This window comes from Jaculus jaculus, chromosome 1, assembly GCF_020740685.1.
Source record: "Jaculus jaculus isolate mJacJac1 chromosome 1, mJacJac1.mat.Y.cur, whole genome shotgun sequence".
NCBI classification, from domain to species: domain Eukaryota; kingdom Metazoa; phylum Chordata; class Mammalia; order Rodentia; family Dipodidae; genus Jaculus; species Jaculus jaculus.
In genome coordinates, this window is record NC_059102.1 from 197,009,230 (window position 1) to 197,020,516 (window position 11,287).

Below are 11,287 nucleotides of genomic sequence, written 5' to 3' on the forward strand. Positions count from 1 at the left end.
GAGTAGCAGCAGCGGCAGACCCAGCAGCAACAGACCCAGGAGCGGCAACAACAGCCGACCCAGCAGCAGCAGATTCAGCAGCAGCAGTGGCTCCAGAAGTGGCAGCTACACCAGCAGCAGCAGAGGCAACAGCAGCAGTGGGCCCAGCAGCAACATGCAAAAATATATATATTATAACACAAGAAACACTAAAAAGCAAGATGATAAAAATCCACCTAAAAGTATTAATGCATCAGAAATGACCTCCAGTGAGAATGAGTTAGAGGAAATGCCTAAGAAAGATTTTTAAAAATTGATTGTAAATATGTTCAAAGAAGTCAGAGAACAAATCAAAGGAGTCAAAGAGGAACTTAAAGAGGAAATCAAAGGAATCAAAGAAGATGCAGAACACCAACTTCATGAAATAAAGAAGGCAATACAAGACATAAATAAGGAAATAGAAATAAAAAAAAACAAACCAGTCAGAATTACTAGCAATGAAGAACACAGTTAATGAAATAAAAAAACTGTAGAAAATCTCACCAGTAGAATGGACGAGGAAAGAATATCTAAGCTAGAAGACCAGGTGGCAGATCTAATACAGTCCAACAAAGAGAAAGACAAACTTCTAGAAAAGTATGACTGGGAATTTCAAGATATTCAGGACACTATGAAAATATCAAATATTAGAATTCAGGGCATAGTAAGAGAAGAATTCCACCCCAAAGGCACAGTAGGTGTCTTCAACAAAATCATAGAAGAAAATTTCCCCCAAATTGGGAAAGAGGTACCAATAGAGATACAGGAAGCCTTTAGAACCCCAGCTAGAAAAAAACTGGAAAGAACCTCTCCTCGCCATATTATAATCAAACTCCCAAACACACACACCAAGAAAAAATATTGAAAGCAGTTAGAGAGAAAAATCAAGTTACCTACAAAAGTAAGCCTATCAGGATTACAGCAGATATTTCAACACAAACTTTTAAAGCCAGAAGGGCTTGGAGTGATATATTCCAAGTTCTGAAAGATAACAACTGTCAACCAAGGTTACTTTATCCTGCGAAGTTATACATTCAAATACACGGAGAAATAAGGACATTCCATGACAAAAGCAGGTTAAAGGAGTATTTGAAGACAAAACCAGCTCTACAGAAAATACTTGATAGAATCCTCCATGCTGAAGAAAAGGAAAAGCACACATACAAGGAACCTAGAAAAAACAAGCAATACTCAAATACTAGTTAAGAGAGCACAGGTAGAACTGGAACCACAAAAAAAAAAAAAAAAAAAAAAAAAAAAGGCAAACATAAATACACACCTTTCAATAATATCTCTTAATATCAACGGCCTCAATATCCCAACGAAAAGACATAGGTTTGCAGACTGGGTAAAAAAGCAGGATCCTACAATTTGTTGTCTCCAAGAAACTCACCTTTCTACAAAGGATAGACATTATCTTAGCATGAAAGGTTGGAAGACAGTGTTTCAAGCAAATGGGCCTAGAAAACAAGCAGGGGTTGCTATCCAAATATCTGACAAGGTAGACTTTAGTCCAACGTTAGTCAAGAAAGATAATGAAGGTCACTTTATATTGATTAAGGGCACACTCCAACAGGAGGACATTACAATCCTAAACATATATGCACCTAACATGGGGGCTCCCAAATTCATCAAACAAACACTATTAGAACTAAGGTCACAGATAACACCAAACACAGTGACAGTGGGTGACTTTAATACCCCACTCTCATCAACTGACAGGTCATCCCAGGAAAAAATAAACAGAGAGGCATCTGGACTAAATGAGGTCATAGAAGGAATGGACCTAACAGATATATACAGGACATTTCATCCAAAGGCTGCAGAATATACATTCTTTTCAGCAGCACATGGAACATTCTCTAAAATAGACCATATATTAGGACACAAAGCAAATGTTAACAAATTCAGGAAAATTGAAATAATTCCTTGCATTCTATCTGACCACAATGGAATTAAACAACAAATCAGTAACAAGAAAGTGTATAGAGCATACAGAAAATCATGGAAACTAAACAATACACTACTAAATGATGAATGGGTCAATGAAGAAATCAAGAAGGAAATCAAAAAATTTATAGAGTCAAACGATAATGAGAACACAACGTATCCAAATCTCTGGGACACAATGAAGGCAGTTCTAAGAGGTAAATTTATAGCTTTAAGTGCCTATATTAAGAAATTAGAAGGGCTGGAGAGATGGCTTAGCAGTTAAGCGCTTGCCTGTGAAGCCTAAGGACCCCAGTTTGAGGCTCAGTTCCCCAGATCCCAAGTTAGCCAGATGCACAAGGGGGCGCACGCATCTGGAGTTTGTTTGCAGAGGCTGGAAGCCCTGGCACGCCCATTCTCTCTCTGTCCCTCTATCTGTCTTGCTCTCTGTGTCTGTCGCTCTGAAAGAAAGAAAGAAAGAAAGAAAGAAAGAAAGAAAGAAAGAAAGAAAGAAAGAAAGAAAGAAAGAAAGAAGAAAAAAAAACTCTCTTAAAAAAAAAGAAATTAGAAAGGTCACAAGTTAATGACCTAATGCTTCACCTTAAAGCCTTGGAAAAAGAAGAACAAGGCCAACCAAAAATCCGTAGGTGGAAAAAATAATAAAGATTAGGGCAGAACTTAATGAAATAGAAACAACCAACAAACAAACAAACAAACAAAAAAAAAAAAAACAATCCAAAGAATTAATGAAACAAAGACTTGGTTCTTTGAAAGGATAAACAAGATTGATAAACCCTTAGCAAATCTGACCAGAAGAAAGAGAGAAGAGACACAAATTAATAAAATCAGACATGAACAAGGTGACATCACAAGAGATTCCAGAGAAATTCAAAAAATCATAGGGACATACTATAAAATCATATACTCCACAAAGTATGAAAATATGAAAGAAATGGATGATTTCCTTGATTTATATGACCTACCTAAATTAAATCAAAATGAGATTAGTCACTTAAATAGACCTATAAAAAACATGGAGATCCGAACAGTTATCAATAATCTCCCAGCGAAAAAAAGCCCAGGCCCAGATGGATTCACTGCTGAATTTTACCAGACCTTCAAGGAAGAACTAACATCATTGCTTCTTCAGCTTTTCCAGGAAATAGAAAAAGAAGGAATACTACCAAACTCCTTCTATGAGACCAGCATCACCCTGATACCAAAACCAGGCAAAGATAGAACAAAAAAAGAAAATTACAGACCAATCTCCCTCATGAACTTAGATGCAAAAATTCTCAACAAAATGTTGGCAAACAGAATACAAGAGTATATCAAAAAGATCATTCACCCTGGCCAAGTAGGCTTTATCACAGAGATGCAGGGATGGTTCAATATACGCAAATCTATAAATGTAATACATTATATAAACGGGTTGAAGAACAAAAATCACATGATCATTTCCTTAGATGCAGAGAAAGCATTCAACAAAATCCAACATCCCTTCATGATAAAAGTCCTACAGAGACTGGGAATAGAAGGAACATATCTCAATATAACAAAAGCTATTTATAACAATCCTACAGCCAACATATTACTAAATGGAGAAAAACTGGAAGCTTTTCTACTAAAATCAGGAACAAGACAAGGGTGTCCACTGTCCCCACTTTTGTTTAATATAGTTCTGGAAGTCTTAGCCATAGCAATAAGGCAAGAGACACACATAAAAGGGATACAAATTGGAAAGGAAGAGATCAAGTGATCAATATTTGCAGATGACATGATTCTATACATAAAGGAGCCTAAAACTCTACTAGCAAACTTTTAGAGCTGATCAAAACCTACAGCCATGTAGCAGGATACAAAATAAATACACAGAAATCAGTAGCCTTCATATATGCTAACAACAAACACACAGAGGATGAAATCAGAGAATCACTCCCATTCACAATTGCATCAAAAAAATAAATAAATAAATAAAGTACCTTGGAATAAACCTAACCAAGGAAGTAAAGAATCTCTACAATGAGAACTTTAAAACACTCAAGCAAGAAATTGCAGAAGACAGTAGAAAGTGGAGAAACATCCCCTGTTCCTGGATTGGAAGAATCAATATTGTGAAAATGGCAATCTTACCAAAAGCAATCTACACATTAATGCAATCACCATCAAAATTCCAAAAGCATTCTTCATGGAAATAGAAAAAACAATCCAAAAATTCATTTGGAATCACAAAAAACCTCAAATATCTAAAATAATACTGAGCAACAAAAATAATGCTGGTGGTATCACTGTACCTGATTTTAACCTATACTACAGAGCCATAGTAACAATAACAACATGGTACTGGCACAAAAACAGACATGTAGATCAGTGAAACAGAATAGAGGACCCAGATATAAGCCCAAGTAGCTATAGCCACCTGATATTTGATAAAAATGCCCAAAATACTCATTGGAGAAAAGACAGCCTCTTCAGCATATGGTGTTGGGAAAACTGGATATATATCTGTAGAAGGATGAAAATAGATTCTTCTCTCTCTCCATGCACAAGAATTAAGTCCAAATGGATTAAAGACCTTAACATCAGACCTGAAACTCTGAAACTGCTAGAGGAAAAATTAGGGGAAACCCTTCAACATGTTGGTCTTGGCAAAGACTTTCTGAATACAACCCCAATTGCTCAGGCAATAAAACCACAGATTAATCACTGGGACCTCATGAAATTACAAAGATTTTGCTCTGCAAGGACACAGTGAAAAAAGCAGAGGCAACCTACAGAATGGGAAAAAATCTTTGCCAGCTATGTATCTGATAGAGGATTAATATCTAGGATATACAAAGAACTCAAAAAGTTAAATAATAAGGAATCAAGCCAATCAAAAATGGGCTATGGAGCTAATTAGAGCATTCTCAACGGAAGAAATACGAATGGCATATAAGCATCTAAAAAAATGTTCCACGTCACTAGCCATCAGGGAAATGCAGATTAAAACTACATTGCGATACCATCTCACTCCTGTCAGATTGGCCACCATCATGAAAACTAATGATCATAAATGTTGGTGGGGATGTGGAAAAAGAGGAACCCTTCTACATTGCTGGTGGGAATGCAATCTGGTCCAGCCATTGTGGAAATCAGTGTGGAGGTTCCTAAAACAGCTAAAGCTTGATCTACCATATGACCCAGCTATAGCACTCCTAGGCATATATCCTAAGGACTCATCTCATTTCCTTAGAAGTACATGCTCATCCATGTTTATTGCTGCACTATTTATAATAGCTGGGAAATGGAACCAGCCTAAATGTCCCTCAACTCTTAAGTGGATAATGAAGATGTGCCACATTTATACAATGGAGTTCTACTCAGCGGTAAAGAAAAATGAAGTTATGAAATTTGCAGGAAAATGGATGGACCTGGAAAGGATTATACTAAGTGACCTAACCCAGGCCAAGAAAGCCAAGCGCCACATGTTCTCTCTCATATGTGGATACTAGCTACAGGTGATTGGGCTTCTGCATGAGAATGAAAATATTTAGTAGCAGGGGCCAGTAAGTTAAAAAGGAGACATAAAGGGAAGAGAAAGGAAGGGAGGAGGGTACTTAATGGGTTGATATTGTATATATGTAAGTACAATGATTGTGATGGGGAGGTAATATGATGGAGAATGGAATTTCAAAGGGGAATGTTTCGGGGGTGGGAGGGAGGGGATTTCCATGGGATTTTTTTTTTTTTTTATAATCATGGAAAATGCCAATAAAAATTTTAAAAAAATTTAAAAAAAGAAATACTGGAAAAATAATAGCTAACTGTTTTTGAAATACTTAAAGAGACATAAAATTATAGATTTTAATTAAGGTTAAGATGAGGCAAGGCTTATGTTTTTATAGATTTTATGCAAACTAATACATTGAAACTATAGAATGTTTTAACTACTAAGTTTCCTAATAAAAGTAACTTTGGGTTCTGGTTGTTTAAATGTATATACTTCCATAGACTCAGGTGTTTTATTAAAGCTGTAACTTTGATTTCTGGCCACTTGAATGGAGAAGGTATCATTCTATCCAGATTCTGGGGTCCAGCCTTAAAGTGTGTTTGGGGGTGGATATGAACTACAGCCTAAAGATATGTGGAGAAGTTTTGAGCTCTGCCTGGCTCCCTGCTGTTTATTGCCCATACCCTCCTGTTTTGCTGTTCTGCTGGTGGTGCTTGCTTGTGGTGATGGCTGCTTAGTTATGTCTGTCTTTGTTTGGATCTTTGAGTGGGATGCACCTTCTTCAGCCATTGATGGAACTTTCCTTTGGAACTGTAATTTTAAATAAACCCTTCCTCTCATAAACTGAGTGTGGTTTGGATGTTCATTCCAGCAACATGTAACCTACTACAACAGGTAAACAAAGTGTCTTAAAAACAAAATCAGAAAAGAAGAAATAGTCTCAAAAAGCAGATGGAACAAGAAAACAAACAATGAAATAGCATATTATGATGCAATAATATTAACTAATCATATGAAATAGTAAGTGATTATGTAAAAACATGGATTATTATAATCTATAAAAATAATGTGTACTCATGCATGCCAATGAACAGAGTGTAAATGAATGGTTGATAAACAAGTACTACACAACCATTAAAGGAAAGAAAGAGGTTATTAGGAGCAAATGCAATGGTTTTCAATAAAAAATATTATCATAGGAAAAGTGGAAATTTCCTGATTATACAACTTTTAATTCCCTTTTAAACTGTCATAACCATAAAATATTATTTGAATATTATAAGCTTCAAAGCATGAGATGAAAATTGACATATGAAAGAACACATCTCACAAAATAAAAAGAGGGTACTAAAAGAAGAAAGAGGGGAGAGACAACTCATTACATACAAAGGCAATTTCATCAGAATTGCTCCAGATTTTTCAATGGAAACCAGGAAAGCCAGAAGGACTTGGAATGGAACACTTCAAAGTCTAAAGAACTATGGCTTCCACACCAAACTACTGTACCTAATGAACATATCTCTCATAATAGATGGTAAAACGTTTTGTTTTTATCATGGAATATTTTCCATGATAAAATCCAACTGCATGATTATAGGAACACAAAAGCAACCTCCCTTCCCCCCCCAAAAAAAAAAAGCTTCAGGGAAGACTTGACACAGAAAAGTTGAACAACCACCCTTAAGAGGCTATGAAAGGATGATCACAATAACCAAAACTATAGTGGGCTCAAAAATGAACACTCCCACCAAAAAAAAATTACCAAACTTTATAAAGCCTCCAGTGTGGACTGGGAAGATGTGTCAGCTCTTAAAGGTGATTGTTTGCAAAGCCTGAAGGCCCAGTTTCAATTCCCTAGTACCCACATAAATCCAGATACACAATGTGGCACACATATACAGAGTTTGTGTGAGGTGGTCAGAGGCTCTGGCTTGCCCATATCTCTCCTCTCTCTCTCTCTCTCTCTCTCTCTCTCTTTCTCTCTCTCTCTCTCTCTCTCTCTTAGAAAAATGATTAGCCCCAAAATTGAGCCAGGAATTATATGAAATAATCCTAAAAAATACTGTCTGTGTTAATCAGATACTAATCAATGTGAGAAACACTTGAAAAAAAAAACAATTTAATAAAGTAAAGGGCTTATTTTGGTTCATGGCTTCAGGGATTGTAGTATGCAGGGCTGAGCTTCATTGCTCTGGGCCTGTGTCAGTACAGCACATGCAGGGAGAAGTGTTGGAGGACACTGCTTACTTCATGGTAGCCAAGAAGAGAGACAGGAAGGGATCTGATGCAGCTCTGTTCTCATTGCTAGCACAAAGCAGCAGGTCAAAAATAGCTTATGGGAGGAGAGAATTTATATGGCTTACAGTCAAGGGGAGGTTCCATGATGGCAGGGGAAATGAGATTACATAGTGAATTCCAGGTAAGCCTGGACTACAGTGAGATCCTACCTTGAAAGAAAACCAAAGGGGGAAAAAAAAAGGCTGACTGCTCACAACTCATAACCCACAACCAAGTACTAGTAATCACACTGAGGAGGACCCTCAATGGAATAGGGGCAGGGAGGAAGGAAGTTATGGTACTAACACATGATGTGTCCATATAAAGATTCTATTAAGTAAATCAATACCAAATTAAATTAAATTATCAAAGAGTAATAATCATCAAAACATAAAAGATTTGAGGAATTACAGTAATCACAAGAATTACTTTGATATTTATGGACCTTACACCAAGAGAAAACACTATTTTCAATTTTTGTTATATTTATATTAGGAAAGGTCACACACTATAACATAAATTATCTCCAAATTAAGATGTTTTTATATTTCCTAACAGATTTATAGTTGATAAAAGTGATACCTGTATTTACAAACAAGTACTCATAAAATTTCCAAGTACACTGAAATGAAAGAACATAGAGAATATGAAACATATTGAAATAAATAAAAAATGACAATAGGAGATATAACAATGCATGGATGATGGGATGTAGTAGTAAAAAAAAAAAAGTAATTGGTATTGGTTTCTGCTGTTTTCCTGGGAGAGGTAATGCTAGGATTCACCTGTCACACTTGAAGAGTGCCTCACTAATTGTTACATATTTTTCCTATATCAAAATCTGTTCCACTATATGTATGTATTGTATAAATGTTGAAACCAGGGAGAACATTTGTCCTCATACATGTTTCTAATGAAACTGTGTAACCTTTCTTCTAGCTTTTTTTAGTGTATAGTACATTATCATTATCTTTATTAAGCTTATTGTGAGTAGCAACCACAGGTACTTCAAATATGCATACCATATTGTATTATACCAAGCCACACAATAATAGTTAAATACAGTGCAATTCAGTATAGTTGAAGCAGGAGAGTGGTGGGAGTACAGTCTAGGTATATGGTCTACAGTCAGATCTAATTGGTTATGCTGACTGGGAATATATGTAATTCCTATGTTGTAGTTCAGACATGAAATGTCCGCCCTAAGCCCATGTGTTCATGTCTTTGCCTACAAACTGTGGTGTTAATTGTGGTGGAGTCTGAAAGTTCTCAATTTAATAAAAAAGTCAGTAATTATAATAAAGAAGAAACAGACCAAGTTATGTCTTTGGAGCCTTACAGTTGAAGGCAAATTTGGGACCATGGTTCCTTCTGTTAAGTCTGCCATAAAGAGAATAAGCTTACTTGGCACATACCATTTCCATGACACTTTGAGAACTAATGAAGCATGGTGAAACAAACGTGCTCTGAAATTTCTGAAACTCATGATCCTAAAGAGTCTTGATAAATTGATTATCTCAAATATTTTGCTACAATAATGCCAGCCTTCATGTTTCAGTTTTCTCACTTTGAGATGAAGAGAAGGCTAAGTGGTTAAAGGTGCTTGGTTCCAAAGGCTGTCATTCTGGATTTGCTTCCCCATTACCCATGCAAAGCCACATACACCAATTGGCATATGCATCTTGAGTTCATTTGCAGTAGCAAGAAGCCCTGGTACACCATACATTATATCCTTCTCTCTTCTCCCAGCAAAAAAATATATATATATATATATATATATATATATATATATATATATATATATATCTTAAAGTTGAATTCATTGAAAAGTTTGTTGTTATAACTTAGTCATTTTTTTTCACAGAAAGCACTCAGAACAGCATGTGATTTCTTGTCAGAACATGATAAAAAGTTAGTAGTAGTCATCTATAGCAATGCATGTTTGCTCATGAACAGGCTCAGCACAGCACAGCACAGCCCAGCCCAGCATAGCAGAGAGGCATGGATCACCCACAGTTATTCAGTGTAAACAAAGGTGACTTTAGTGTAGTCATACCAATAAAATGCTTACTTTCTCCAAAACTTTATTTGCTCAAACATGAATGTTTCATGAGGTAATTAAAGTTATTGAATATTTTCAAAACCTGGGAAATATATTTTAGAACAAACCACCCCCAAAATTTTCAGGACCAGAGGAATTGTATAAATAACTTGAAATGTCTGTATAGCATTTGAGCACTAATTTTGATATCCCTATGAACAAATTTGCCCACAGGCAAATAAACTGCCTACCAAATAAAGCTCTAATATATGCATAAAACAAGTATTAATATAGCTCAAAAGCAATCCCTTTTGTGTGCTTATAATTACATTAAAGGATGCATGCTGTGACTGAAGGTAGAACTTAAAAATCAGTTTCTCAAATTTTCATAGAAAATAAAAATAAAAAGTAAAATGGCTACATCCCAAATTCCACATAGGGCTGGTATTTCATCTTCTGTGCACATAAAAAGACCACTGATTCCACAAATACTTTTACTTTGTAGCAACAATTACAGCTTTGTAAATCAAGAGGAAATTTATAATGCAGCCAAGGGATTAAATTGAGTCCTAGTAATTAATTAAAATGACAAATGTGTGCAAATGATGACTCTATACGATTGTAATTAGAGACCCACCAGGTGTAGTAAATATGAGGTGTTTTCTATTTTCACAATTGCTTATAGCCTAGTGGTAAGGTGATTTTCTATTGTTCACTTGGAATTCCAGCGCTCTGTAGACAATGAGTGATCTACTTAGTTTCTCTTACAAGATGGTATTCCAGAGATGAAAAAAAAGTTGCAGAGAATGAGACAGCACTGTGGGAGGCAAGAAGGTGAGCAATATTACCTGTGTTTGAGAAAACAGATGACTCATATTTTGCTGTTAAGAACAACTGGCTAAAATGTATTTGTACATTTAATTTTCAAAAGGTTGATAAAAATCAATGCAAAGTACTACTCTTTTAATAACTTGATATTCTTTTATGTGCGATGGATAACTTTTACAGTACAGGAATTCAGTTATCACTAATTATGAGTGCATCTACAACTAAAAAGTAATCCACAAAATGTCTGAAGTTTACCAGAAGGTTAAAACCAAATGTATTGGCTTGCATAAACACACACTTGTTCTTTTCTTTATCTTTCTTTCTTTCTTTTTTTTTTTTAAATTACCCTAAAAAAAAGAGAGTTGTCAGCCAGATACTTACTCTGCTAATCTGAATGTGTTTCCATAGAAATTTAGAAGCAGCTAGTAATAGCTATGCCATTTTATGAACCTTACAGACAACTGAAGTCATTATGGTCTCTCAAAATGGATAAAATATGCTGGGCTTGGTGGCACACACTTTCTATCCCAGCAGTTGGGAGGCAGAGGTAGTAGGATTGCTATTAGTGCAAGGGCATATAAAATTGTGAACTCCTTTCAAGTGTGTTGTGGCCACAAGCTCCTTTTCCTAAAGTAATGGCCAAGCAGAAAAAAAAGAATTCAGGAGAGGATATTTAAAGTTGACCATCACATTGACTTGTC

The 11,287-nt window shown here is 35.7% G+C and overlaps 1 non-coding gene across 1 annotated transcript; it reads left to right on the forward strand.

Moving 5' to 3' along the window:
* Nucleotides 1-10,952: 10,952 nt before the first annotated feature.
* Nucleotides 10,953-11,083, forward strand: LOC123457895. Its single transcript, XR_006635250.1, has one exon. It is a non-coding gene; the product is annotated as a small nucleolar RNA SNORA33 (small nucleolar RNA).
* The last annotated feature ends 204 nt before the right edge of the window (nt 11,084-11,287 follow it).